The sequence below is a fragment of the Symphalangus syndactylus genome, chromosome 5 (genome assembly GCF_028878055.3).
Source record: "Symphalangus syndactylus isolate Jambi chromosome 5, NHGRI_mSymSyn1-v2.1_pri, whole genome shotgun sequence".
Classification (NCBI taxonomy): Eukaryota; Metazoa; Chordata; class Mammalia; order Primates; family Hylobatidae; genus Symphalangus; species Symphalangus syndactylus.
The window spans coordinates 46,909,650-46,921,704 of record NC_072427.2 but is presented as its reverse complement, the minus strand read 5'-3'; the positions used below and the strand labels follow the sequence as shown (position 1 = coordinate 46,921,704).

Here is a 12,055-nt window from a genome sequence, read left to right as displayed (position 1 = left end):
CCTTCCTCTCCACTGGTTCTAATGGATGGTGTAGAATGATACATAGTGCTTGGATACAGATTTTATGTGTAACAAGAGATGTTTTCCTGTTCCTGGTTTTCTAACCAAATATTTCACTGACCTGGTTTCCAAATGCAGACAGAAATGTAAGATAGCTTCGTTGTTTGATGTACAAAACATTTGACCTAACTGACTCCATACTGTAGAACTGGTATTTCGCAACTTCACTACCCCAATATTCACAGTAGTCTGGCCTCCTGTTAACCGCCTTCATCCAGAACACAGCCCCTCCCAAGAGACACAAAAGGGCAGCTCTGGGCATGTTAGGCTCCTATCCCAGACATTCTTCATGTTGATTCATCTGTGTTTCTCTCCTAATAGGGCTGTTCAGTCACCCGCTTTCCTTCTCGTTCCTATAGTCAACATCCAATTAAAAGGTCTCCCTACTAAGAATTTTAAAAATTCAGTCTGTGTATGGTGGCTCCAGCCTGTAATCCCAGCAGTTTTGCGGCCAAGGCCTGAGGACTGCTTGAGCCCTAGGAGTTAAAGACCAGCCTAGGCAATATAGCAAGATACGATCTCTACAAAATTTTATAGATAGATAGATATAGATTTTTTTTTTTTTTTGGACAGAGTCTTGCTCTGTCACCCAGGCTGGAGTGCAGTGGCACAATCCCGGCTTACTGCAACCTCTGCCTTCTGGGTTCAAGCGATTCTCCTGTCTCAGCCTCCCTAGTAGCTGCGATTACAGGTGTCCACTACCACATCCAGCTAATTTTTTTGTTGTTGTATTTTTAGTAGAGACAGAGTTTTGCCATGTTGGCCAGTCTGGTCTCAAACTCCTGACCTCAGGTGATCTGCCTGTCTCGGCCTCCCAAAGTGCTGGGATTACAGGCATAAGCCACTGCATCTGACCTCTACAAAATATTTTTTAAATTGGCTGGGCATGGTGGTGTGCAACCTGTAATCGAGAAGCATGAGGATTGCTTGAACCCAGGAGATCGAGGCCACAGTGAGCCATGATCGTGCCACTGAACTCCAGCCAGGATGACAAGCGACACCTTGTCTCAAAAAAACAGTAATTTTTTAAACCCAGCCTGATCGTTAAATTAAATAAGGGAAACTTTTCACATTAACCTTGTTTTTTTTTTTTGAGGTTCTATTTCCGTGATGTGCTGTGTTCTTGTTTTACTTTCTCTAGACAGTCTAATTTCTATGGACTATTGGAAGGAGGAGGAAAATTGTCAAGAAAAAGTAATACTTGAGTTGGTTTTCTACGACGTCACTCACTGTGTTTTTACCATGTGTAATATCAAATAACAGTAGCATCAAATAACAGTAGCATCAAATGACATGTTTACAATGCCTTTACAAATAACTGCCATTTCTAAGCCTCTTACTATTTTTTATTTCTAATTTGCTTGGACATTTAATGTCAAAATTAAAACCAACTTTATAATATTTGGTTTTTATTCTAGAATAAAATCAGGAAAGATTTAAGAAAAATCTTCAGCCAGGCATGGTGGCTCATGCCTGTAATCCCAGCACTTTGGGAGGCTGAGGCGGGAGGATCACGTGGTCAGCAGTTCAAGACCAGCCTGGCCAACATGGTGAAACCCCATCTCTACTAAAAATACAAAAATTAGCTGGACGTGGCGGCATGCACCTGTAATCCCAGCTACTCAGGAGGCTGAGGTACAATAGCTTGAACACGGGAGGCAGAGGTTGCAGTGAGCTGAGATCCCGCCACGGCACTCCAGCCTGGGACAGAGCGAGACTTCATCACAAAAAAAAAAAAGAAAAATCTTCAAAGAACATAAAATTCATTTTAATTTTTAATTTTTGTGCGTATATAAGTAGGTGTATATGGATATTTTGATACAGGCATGCAATGTATAATAATCACATGATCGAAAATGGGGTATCCACACCCTCAAGGATTTATCCTTTGTGTTTCAAAAAATCCAGTAATACTCTTTTAGTTATTTTTAAATGCACAAATGATTATTGACTATAGTCGCTCTGTTGTGCTAGCAAATACTAGATTTTTTTTCAATAAAATTTAAAATACACTTCATGAATTTGCATGACATCCTTGCGCAGGAGCCATGCTAATCTTCTCTGTGTCATTCCAATTTTAGTACACGTGCTGCTGTGAGCACGCAAATGCTAGCTCTTATTCATTCTTTCTATTATTTCTAACTATTTCTTTGTACCCATTAACCATAACCCCTGTCTCCCCAGTTCCCTTTCCCAGCCTCTGGTAATCATCACTCTATTCCCTATCTCCATGAGTTCAATACTTTTCATTGTTAGCTCCCACAAATAAGTGAGAAAATATGAAATTTGTCTTTCTGTGCCTGGCTTATTTCACTTAACATAATGACCTCCAGTTCCATTCATGTTCTTGCAAATGACAAATGACAGGGTTTCAATCTTTTTTATGGCTGATTAGTACTCTGTTGTGTAACTATACCACATTTTCTTTATGTGGTACAGATTTCATTCATCAGTTGATGGACACTTAGGTTGATTCCAAATATTTGCTATTGTGAATAGTGCTAGGATAAACATGGGAGTGCAGATATCTCTTCCATATGCTTATTTCCTTTCTTTAAGGTGTACACCTACCAATGGAATTGCTGGATCATAGAGTAGCTAGTTCTACTTTTAGTTTTTCAGGAACCGCCCTTCTGTTCTCCATAGTGGCTGTACTGATTTATATTTCCACCAACCGTGTATGAGAGTTCCCTTTTCCCCTTTTCTTCACATCCTTGCCAGCATTCATTATTGCCCATCTTTTGGATAAAAGCCATTTCTACTTGGGTGAGATGATATCTCATTGTAGTTTTTATTGGCATGTCTCTGATTTTCAGTGGTGTGGAGCACCTTTTCTTTTTTTTTTTTTTTTTGAGACGGAGTCTCACTCTGTCGCCCAGGCTGGAGTGCAGTGGCGCAATCTCAGCTCACTGCAAGCTCTGCCTCCCAGGTTCACGCCATTCTCCTGCCTCAGCCTCTCCGAGTAGCTGGGACTACAGGCGCCCGCCACCACGCCCGGCTAATTTTTTGTATTTTTAGTAGAGACGGGGTTTCACCGTGGTCTCGATCTCCTGACCTCGTGATCTGCCCACCTTGGCCTCCCAAAGTGCTGGGATTACAAGCATGAGCCACCGCGCCCAGCCGAGCACCTTTTCACACACCTGTTTGCCATTTGTACGTCTTCTTTTGAGAAATGTCTATTGATATTGTTTGCCCATTTTAAAATCAGATTCGATTTTTTCCTATAGAGTTATTTGAGTTCCTTCTATATTCTGGTTATTAAACCCTTGTGAGACGGAAAGTTTGCAAATATTTTCTCCCATTCTGTGGGTTGTCTCTTCATTTTGTTGATTTTTTCTTTTGCTGTGTGGAAGCTTTTTAACTTGATGTGATCCCATTTGTCCAAAAAATCTTTGCTTAGACCAATGTCCTAGAGTCTTCCCAATGTTTTCTTTTAGTAGTTTCATAGTTTGAAGTCTTAGATTTAAGTCATTAATCCATTTTGATTTGATTTGGTGAAGTGTGTTGCTTGTAGGCAATAGATCCTTGGGTCTTGCTTTTTATCCTCAGCTATTCTATGTCTTTTGATTGGAGAGTTTAATCTATTTACATTCAATGTTATTACTGATAAGTGAGGCCTAAATTTTGTTATTTGTTTTCTGGTTGTTTTGTGGTCTTCTCTTCCTTCTGTCCTTCTTTCCTATCTTCCTTTAAGGTGATTTTCTCAGTTGGCACATTTTAATTTCTTCCTTTTTATTTTCTGTGTACCTGTTTTATGTTTTAGATTTGAGGTTACCATGAGGCTTGCAAATAACATCTTATAACCCATTATTTTAAACTGATCACAGCTTAACATTGATTGCATAAACAAAAAGCAAAAAGACAACTAATAAAAACTCTATAATTTTGTCTCGCCACTTTTTAACTTTTTGTTGTTTCTATTTATCTTACTGTACTGTCTATGCCTTGAAAAGTTATTATTTTTGATGGGTTCATCCTTTCATCTTTCTATTTAAGATATGAATAGTTTACACACTACAATTATAGTGTTATAATATTCTGTGGTTTTCTGTGCACTATTACCAGTGAGTTTTGTACCTTCAGATGATTTCTCATTGCTTATTAACATCCTTTTCTTTCTGATTGAAGAACTCCCTTTAGCATTTATTGTAGGACAGGCCTGGGGTTGATAAATCCCTCAGCTTTTTTTTGTCTGGGAAGGTCTTTATTTTTCCTTCATGTTTGGAGGATATTTTTGCCAGATATACCATTCTAGAGTAAACATTTTTTTTTTTTTTTTAATCCTTCAGCACTTTATGCCACTCTCTCCTGGCCTGTACGGTTTCCACTCAAAAGTCTGCTGCCAGATGTGTTGGAGCTCCATCATATGTTGTTTATTTTCTGTTGCTGCTTTTAGAATCCTTTCTTTATCCTTGACCTTTGGGAGTTTTGTTATTACATGCCTTGAGGTAATTTCCTTTTATAGTTAAATCTGCTTGGTGTTCTATAACCTTCTTGTACTTAAGTTTTGATATCTTTTGTTTGGGAAGTTATCTTATTATCCCTTTGAATAAACTTTCCACTACTATCTCTCTTTCTCTCTACCTCCTTTAAGGCCAATAATTCTTGGATTTGCCCTTCTGAAGCTATTTTCCAGATCTTGTAAGCGGGCTTCATTCTTTTTTATTTTTTTCTTTTGTCTCCTCTGACTGTGTATTTTCAAATAGTCTGTCTTCAAGCTCACTAATTCTTTCTTCTGCTTGATCAGTTCTGCTACTAACAGACTCTGATGCATTCTTCAGTATGTCAATTGCATTCAGCAGCTCAAGAATTTCTGCCTGATTCTCTTAACTTACTTCAATTTCTTGTTAAATTTATCTGATAAGATTCTGAGTTCCTCCTCTGTGTTACCTTGAATTTGAGTTTCCTCAAAACAGCTATTTTGAGCTCTCTTTCTGAAAGGTCCCATATCTCTGTCTCTCTGGGATTGACCCCTGGTCAATTTATTTCATTTGGTAAGGCCATGTTTTCCCAGATGGTTTTGATGCTTGTGGATATTCATGGGTGTCTAGGCATTGAAGAGTTAAGAATTTATTGTAGGCTTCACAATCTGGAGTTGTTTGTACCCATCCTTCTTGGGAAGGCTTTCCGAGTATTCAAAGGGACTTGGCTGTTATGATCTAAGTTTGTGGACACCACAGCCATATCTGCATTATGGGGTACCCCAAGCCCAGTAACACTGTAGTTCTTGTGGACTCGTAGAGGTACTGCCTTGGTGGTCTTGTGTAAGATCCAAACGAACTCTCTGGATTACCAGGCAGAGACTCTTGTTCTTTTCCATTACTTTTTCCCAAACAGAGTTTCCCTGTCTGTGCTGAGATGTGTGGAGCTAGGGGAAGGGTGACAAAAGCACCCCTATGACCACCACCACTGGGACTGCAGGTCTGACCTGAAGCCAGCACAACACTGGGTCTTGCCCAAGGCCTGTGTAACTATCTGGCCTATGTTCCCTCAAGGCCCTAGGGCTCTACAATCATCAAGCAGTGAAGCCAGCTAGGCTTGTGTCCTTTCTTTCAGGACAGCCCTGGGCCCAGGTGGGTCCAGAGATGCTATCAGGGAACCAGGGTTTGGAGTCAGAAACCTTACAAATCTACTGAGTACTTTATTCTACTGTGGCTAAGCTGGCACCAAAACCACCAAAGTCCTTCCCACTCTTACCTCCCAGCTTTCCCCAAGCAGGTTTCTCTTCTCCACCCCACAGGCCCACAGGGAGTGCTGCCAGGACACCACCAATCAAAGAGCATAATATTTAGATTCAATAAATACAAGCAGCTACATTAGCCAGTCAATAGGCACTAGAATCAGTAGGTACTAAAAGACCAAGAACTCAAACTAGCATGTCATTTTTTAAAAATCAACTCATGTTTGCATATTGATAGGATATGACCACAGCTTTCAAAATAACTCGAAGTACTTTACTTACAAAGACAAACAGAAAAAATTTTAAATGCCTAACTTTTTATGAAGAAAAAAAGAACATCAAGAAAAGAAAGAGGCTTGACCAATCAGGTAGACAGAAGAGCCACTTCTCCCTGAAGATGAGGGACTTCAGAAGCCACAGCAGATTAAACACATTCAGCCCACTGGAAGCTCTTTTCCAAAAGCAATCAGGTAACAGTACACAGAATGGCTAACAGATCAGAAAGGCAGTTGAAGTATTTAAATTAGAGGAAAAAAAAACCTAAGCAAAGTGCAGAATATTGCAGAAGAAATATAGCATAAAAAAGCAAAGGTACCAGGACTGAGGGTTTAACTCTTACCACACATTACCCTCTCTAAGCCTCAGCTTTCTCTTGGGGAGCCTCAAAATCCTGTGCTCAAGGGATTCTCCTGCCTCTGCCTCCTGATTAGCTGGGACTACAGGCACATGTGCCACCACACTCAGCTAATTAAAAAAATTTTTTTAGAAATAGGGGTCTTACTATATTGCCCAGCTTTACTAGCTTATTAGAACCCAATGGGTTAAGCATTTAGCTTTAACTTTGGCTTTTAATCTGCTGTCAAAAAATAGAACTGCCTAACTACTTTTATACTTCCTGCGATACAAGATGATTGAGGAAAGACAGGGAAATGCAAAGAGAGAGGTACCAGGAATAGGACACTTTTAACAGCTCGCATGCCCTGACTCTGGGAATGGAGGGATATTTAGCCTGTGGATGCTAAGGATATATAGAATATTTACCAATTCTCAGAGTCTCTAAGGCCTTCTGTGAGTTATCCATGGTTTAGACACATGTCTGGATTAAAGAGTTACTGTTACTTTCTTCTGCTTTCACATAAAACTTCCTTAAAGCTGTGACAACAATTCTGGGGTAGAGGGATGAGATTTTATTCAGCAGTTGCATTGCTTTCTTTCTAAAAGACTTTCAAATGCAGCTAAAACACATGGAGGTAGTACTTCCGAATGTGTGTGAATATCACTTTATAGTTTGCAAAACACTTTTTATATAATTGGTTCTTAGAATTATTTGATTCCTGGAATCATCCTTTTTTCCTTCTGAGATTATCAGCAAAGGCCTGGCTCCCACTTCTGAATCCCCCATTCAGCCAGGCAGAATTAAGACATCTTTCCCCTTCTTCCACTTGTGCTTTCTTGACCTTAGGATGACGAGGTGCATCACTGAACATCCAGCCCCTGACCAGGGACCTATTCAGAAGCACAAACTGCAGGCTGTGTCCCACCATGGATCACATTCAGCCCAGACTCAGCACCTTCTGCAACCCTGCCAAAAAGCCTACGAATGACGGCCCCATAGCCCAGGCCACTCTGTTAATGAAGAAGAGTGCCCTGGGACACTTGAGGAGAACCTGTTTTGTTTTGTCTCATGTTTTTGAAGCAAGAGTAAAAAATGGAATGCCTCAGAATGCTACAATCCCTCTATATTCAGGTGAGTGAGATTCTTGTAATTCTGTGGGTTATGACATGATATCCATTAAATTATAAGAACTATGGATAAAATTATTAATATTTTCAAAAGACAATGTTTTAGGAAATATCCCATTCAAATCAGTAACAAGGGTTATAAAGTGCCAGTAATAAACCTAAGCCGGGCGCGGTGGTTCAAGCCTGTAATCCCAGCACTTTGGGAGGCCGAGGCGGGCGGATCACGAGGTCAGGAGATCGAGACCATCCTGGCTAACACGGTGAAACCCCGTCTCTACTAAAAATACAAAAAATTAGCCGGACGTGTTGGCGGGCACCTGTAGTCCCAGCTACTCGGGAGGCTGAGGCAGGAGAATGGCATGAACCCGGGAGGCGGAGCTTGCAGTGAGCCGAGATTGCGCCACTGCACTCCAGCCTGGGGGACAGAGCAAGACTCCGTCTCAAAAATAAAATAAAATAAAATAAAATAAAATAAAATAAAATAAAATAAACTTAAGAAACGGGGAAGATGGCTGGGCATGGTGTCTCACGCCTGTAATCCCAGCACTTTTGGAGGATCACTAGAGCCCAGGAGATCAAGACCAGCCTGGGCAACATGGCAAAACCTTATCTCTACAAAATAAATAAATAAAATTAGCTGGGCATGAAGGCACACAGCTGTAGTTCCAGCTACTCAGGAGGCTGAGATGGCAGGATTGATTGATCCCAGGAGGTGGAGGTTGCAGTGAGCCCTGATCATGCCACTGCATTCCAGCCTGGGTGACAGAGTGAGACCTTGTCTAAAACCCTCCCCCCAAAAAAAGTGAAAGAATTGTGTAAAGAAAAGCATAAAGATGAATGGAGGCCCTGAAAGAAGGGCTGATGGGGATGGACACCATGTCTGTGGATATAAGGCATCAGTTACAAAGACGTTCACCTTCTCAAAGTGCTCTAGAGCAGGGGCTCCCGACCCCGGGGCCATGGACCTGTGCCGGCAGTGGCCTGTCAGGAACCGGGCTGCACAGCAGCAGGTGAGCAGCTGGTGAGCAAGCATTACCGCCTGAGCTCCGCCTCCTGTCAGATCAAAGCAGCACTAGATTCCCATAGAAGCGCAAAGCCCGTTGTGAACTGAGCATGAGCAGGATCTAGGCTGCGCGCTCCTTATGAGAATCTAATGCCGATTATTTGAGGTGGAACAGTTTTCTCCCAAAACCATCCCCACTCCACACCCCAGGCTGCAGAAAAGCTGTCTTCCACGAAACCGGTCCCTGGTGCCAGAAAGGTTGGGGACTGCTGCTCTAGAGGGTTCATGCTACTTCAACCAAAGTTCCAAAGAGATTTTGTTTTGGAACTTTGACACATGGATCCTAAATTTTATCTGGAAGAGTAAATGAGTATAAATTGCCAAGAACTCACTTAAAAAGGATTTAATTAGTAAAGTCTTGCCAAAAATAAAAATAAAAACATATTCCAAAACTAGAGTAATTATAAAATGTGGTACTAGCAAACAGTTTAGGAAGAAAAGGATCAAGGAAACAGAAGAGGCTAGAAACAAATGATAGATACGAATTTAACATAAGATAAAGGTGGCACTTCACAACAGAAGACAAAGAATGCACCACTGAATAAATTATTTTTAAGACCACTAACCATCCATTTGGAAAAAATTACACCCCTCACACCAGAAAAGTAAATTTCGGGTGACATAAGGAGCTAAAATTTAAAAATACAAAAAAGTTCTAGAGAAAATACGTATGTAATTACATAATTTGGGGTTAAGGAAGACAATCTAGGAAAAGCAAGAAAAACACCCTGCTGCTTACGATCCAAGACCCACGTCATTTTCAACTCCACACAGCTGTTAAAGCAGCGGTTCTCCTATCAGTTTTTCCACTGGAATCACCTGGAGCCCTGGTGAAAAACAGATTTTAAAGCCTCATCCCAAACCTGCTGAATCATCTCCTCAGGTGGTTTTGATGCCTCGCCATGTTTTGGAGGCCTCTGGTCTGGGGTCAACACCAAAGTGGGGAGGAGGTAAGAGAATTCAGGTGGTAAAACTACCATAGCCTTGCCATCGATGAAACCCCCCAGGTGCTAGTCACACAAAGGCTTACCTTTTGTAAAGTCCCCTGGGAACTAGTTTCCTATTTATTCAAGTCAGCTGTATTCAATAATACCCTCCCCCTAACCAAAAACGCCAAAACCACAAAACTTCCTAAGTTACATGGCGTGTTGCCGCGTGGCAAAAATACATCCTGATCAGTTTGCATTCGGTGTTGCATCAAATTATGGCATAGCCAACAATGCTTAAACATCCATCAACAGTGGCTCTCAACCTAGGCTGCTTTTAGGAACCATCCAGGAAGCTTTGAAAAGTAATACAGTTGTGTCTGAATCCTTTTGGTCTAGGATGGTGCCCAAGGGTTGTCATTTTTAAAAAGCACTACAGGTGAATTTTAGCTGGATTAAGACCATTGGCTATGTGTCAGAAACAACTTCTGCTCCTTGGAGTTCAATATCTTTTTTTATTTTTTTGAGATGGAGTCTCACTCCGTTGCCCAGGCTGGAGTGCAATGGCACCATCACGGCTCACTGCAACCTCCGGCTCCCAGGTTCAAGTGATTCTCCTGCCTCAGCCTCTCTAGTAGCTGGGATCACAGGCATACACCACCGTGCCCGGCTAATTTTGTATTTTTAGTAGAGATGGGGTTTCACGATGTTGGTCAGGCTGGTTTCAAACTCTTGACCTCGGGTGATCCGCCTACCTAGGCCTCCCAAAGTGCTGGGATTATAGGCGTGAGCCACCGCACGCAGCCGAGTTCAATATGTTAATGAGACACAAAAGCTTAAAGGGTCTAACACAAGGCAGACCATGATGCATGAGGTAAGAACATTTCAAACTAGGTGCCATGGACATATGGAAGAGGAAAGTGTCTATCTGGGAAGGCTTGGGGTCCAGGGGAGGGAATTTTGTTGAGCCTAGATCTAGAAACTGATCTAAGACTTGGACATGATGGAAGGACACCCAGGCAAGGGGAAAAATGGGGATCATTTGAAACCTTATTAATAGCAATTATTAATTAGTAATTATTTCATTTTCCTCCCATATTTCCCATATAAACATCTTAGGTATATATGCATATGCCTCCTATATTTTTTCTACTTGCAATTATAATTTTCTAATGATTTTGTCATACTGCATATGAAATGGATATAATTATGTCTTTAGCTTCTAGACAAGGCTGTGATTCCTCCAGCTCAGGGTTAAGGCAGAAAAGGGTGTCTTTCCTCCACTCCCAGTAATGCACTATTAGCAATCTACCATATAAAAAAGGGTAAACTGAACCCACTCTATTCAGAAAATTTCAACTCAAAAACCTTCTTTAAATTACCCAGCCAGTTAGGGAGGAGGATGATGAGAAATCATCCTCATCCTTGCCAAGAATTTTTTCAAATAAGCAAACTATCCCGCCCAAATTCAGTGAATGCATTACTAATTAATTTCGTTCTGTGATGTCTGTTCTACATGACGATGATATAACTTTCTGCAAAACAAAAACTGAAGCACTCTACATCTGCCATCCATCCCTCCCCAAACTAGGAGATATGAAAGTTTGAGGCTGGGCAGGTCAAACAGGGATGTGTCTGTTTTCTTGAACCATTTCTAACCTTACTCAATTATTTCCAACTGAAGCATTTCCTTAACAGGCAACATGCAACTCTTTCAAAGACAATCTATTAAAAGACTAGAGAGAAATGATATCATTTCCCTAAAATTTAGTGAGCCAGGACTTGAACAGGTTCGTTAGGAAAACACTAATGAGGTAACTCGATTGTTGCCTCTAACTTTGGGGCGATGTGGTAGTCAGAAAGGAGGGGTGGCTAGAACACAGCCTCAGCCACGACCAGGTTGTGGTGCATTACATAGTCCCAATGGTGGTATCTAAGGCATTTTATAATTTTCTTATTAATTGTCAATGCATCACCACTTGAATGAAAAGAGAATGGAAGCTATTCTTACTTCATTTTTTAACAAATGAAACTGAAGTACAGTTAAGTAATTTGTTCTACTCAGTTCCAGGAAACAATGTGGGGAGGAGGGCCTCCTTCCCTGATCACCAGGCAGACTCCTGCCTTTCCTCAGGGTGGAAGAGATCCACTGCTGCTGTCTGCTGACTCACCTTCACACTCCAGCTAGAGGATACACTGACTCACAGTTTCATTACCTTCTATTCACCATGGCTGTAGTAGTAGACATTCAGAAATGGGAGTTCCAAGAACTGAGCAGGAGAAGGAAAAGAATGTAGATAAAATTGAAAAGGACAAAGGGTACAGCCTCTATCATTCAATAAACCAGAAAAGACACAGGAGAATGTAGTGTCTGCCCTCAGAGACTACAGGCATTACTGAGAGGAAAGTGGGGAGAAGAGGCCTGATCCACAGCTAACCATAATTCCCCAATATGAACTGCCAGATAACCAGGGAATGTCGAGAGTGTACAGGAATGTGGGAAGGCCAAAGGGAAAGATGGTGAATTCTGAAAAATACAAAGAAATATAAATTATCTCTGATCTCAAGAGGCTTACAGTCTAC

The 12,055-nt window shown here is 41.2% G+C and overlaps 1 protein-coding gene and 1 non-coding gene across 2 annotated transcripts in view; both read right to left on the bottom strand.

Annotated features, from left to right (window-relative positions):
* The window catches only part of MYO1E (myosin IE), a 234,208-nt gene that overhangs the window by 200,173 nt on the left and 21,980 nt on the right, over window positions 1–12,055 (bottom strand). The gene's annotated exons all lie outside the window — the stretch shown is intronic.
* Window positions 2,059–2,162, bottom strand: LOC129483587 (U6 spliceosomal RNA). Its single transcript, XR_008658110.1, has one exon. It is a non-coding gene; the product is annotated as a U6 spliceosomal RNA (small nuclear RNA).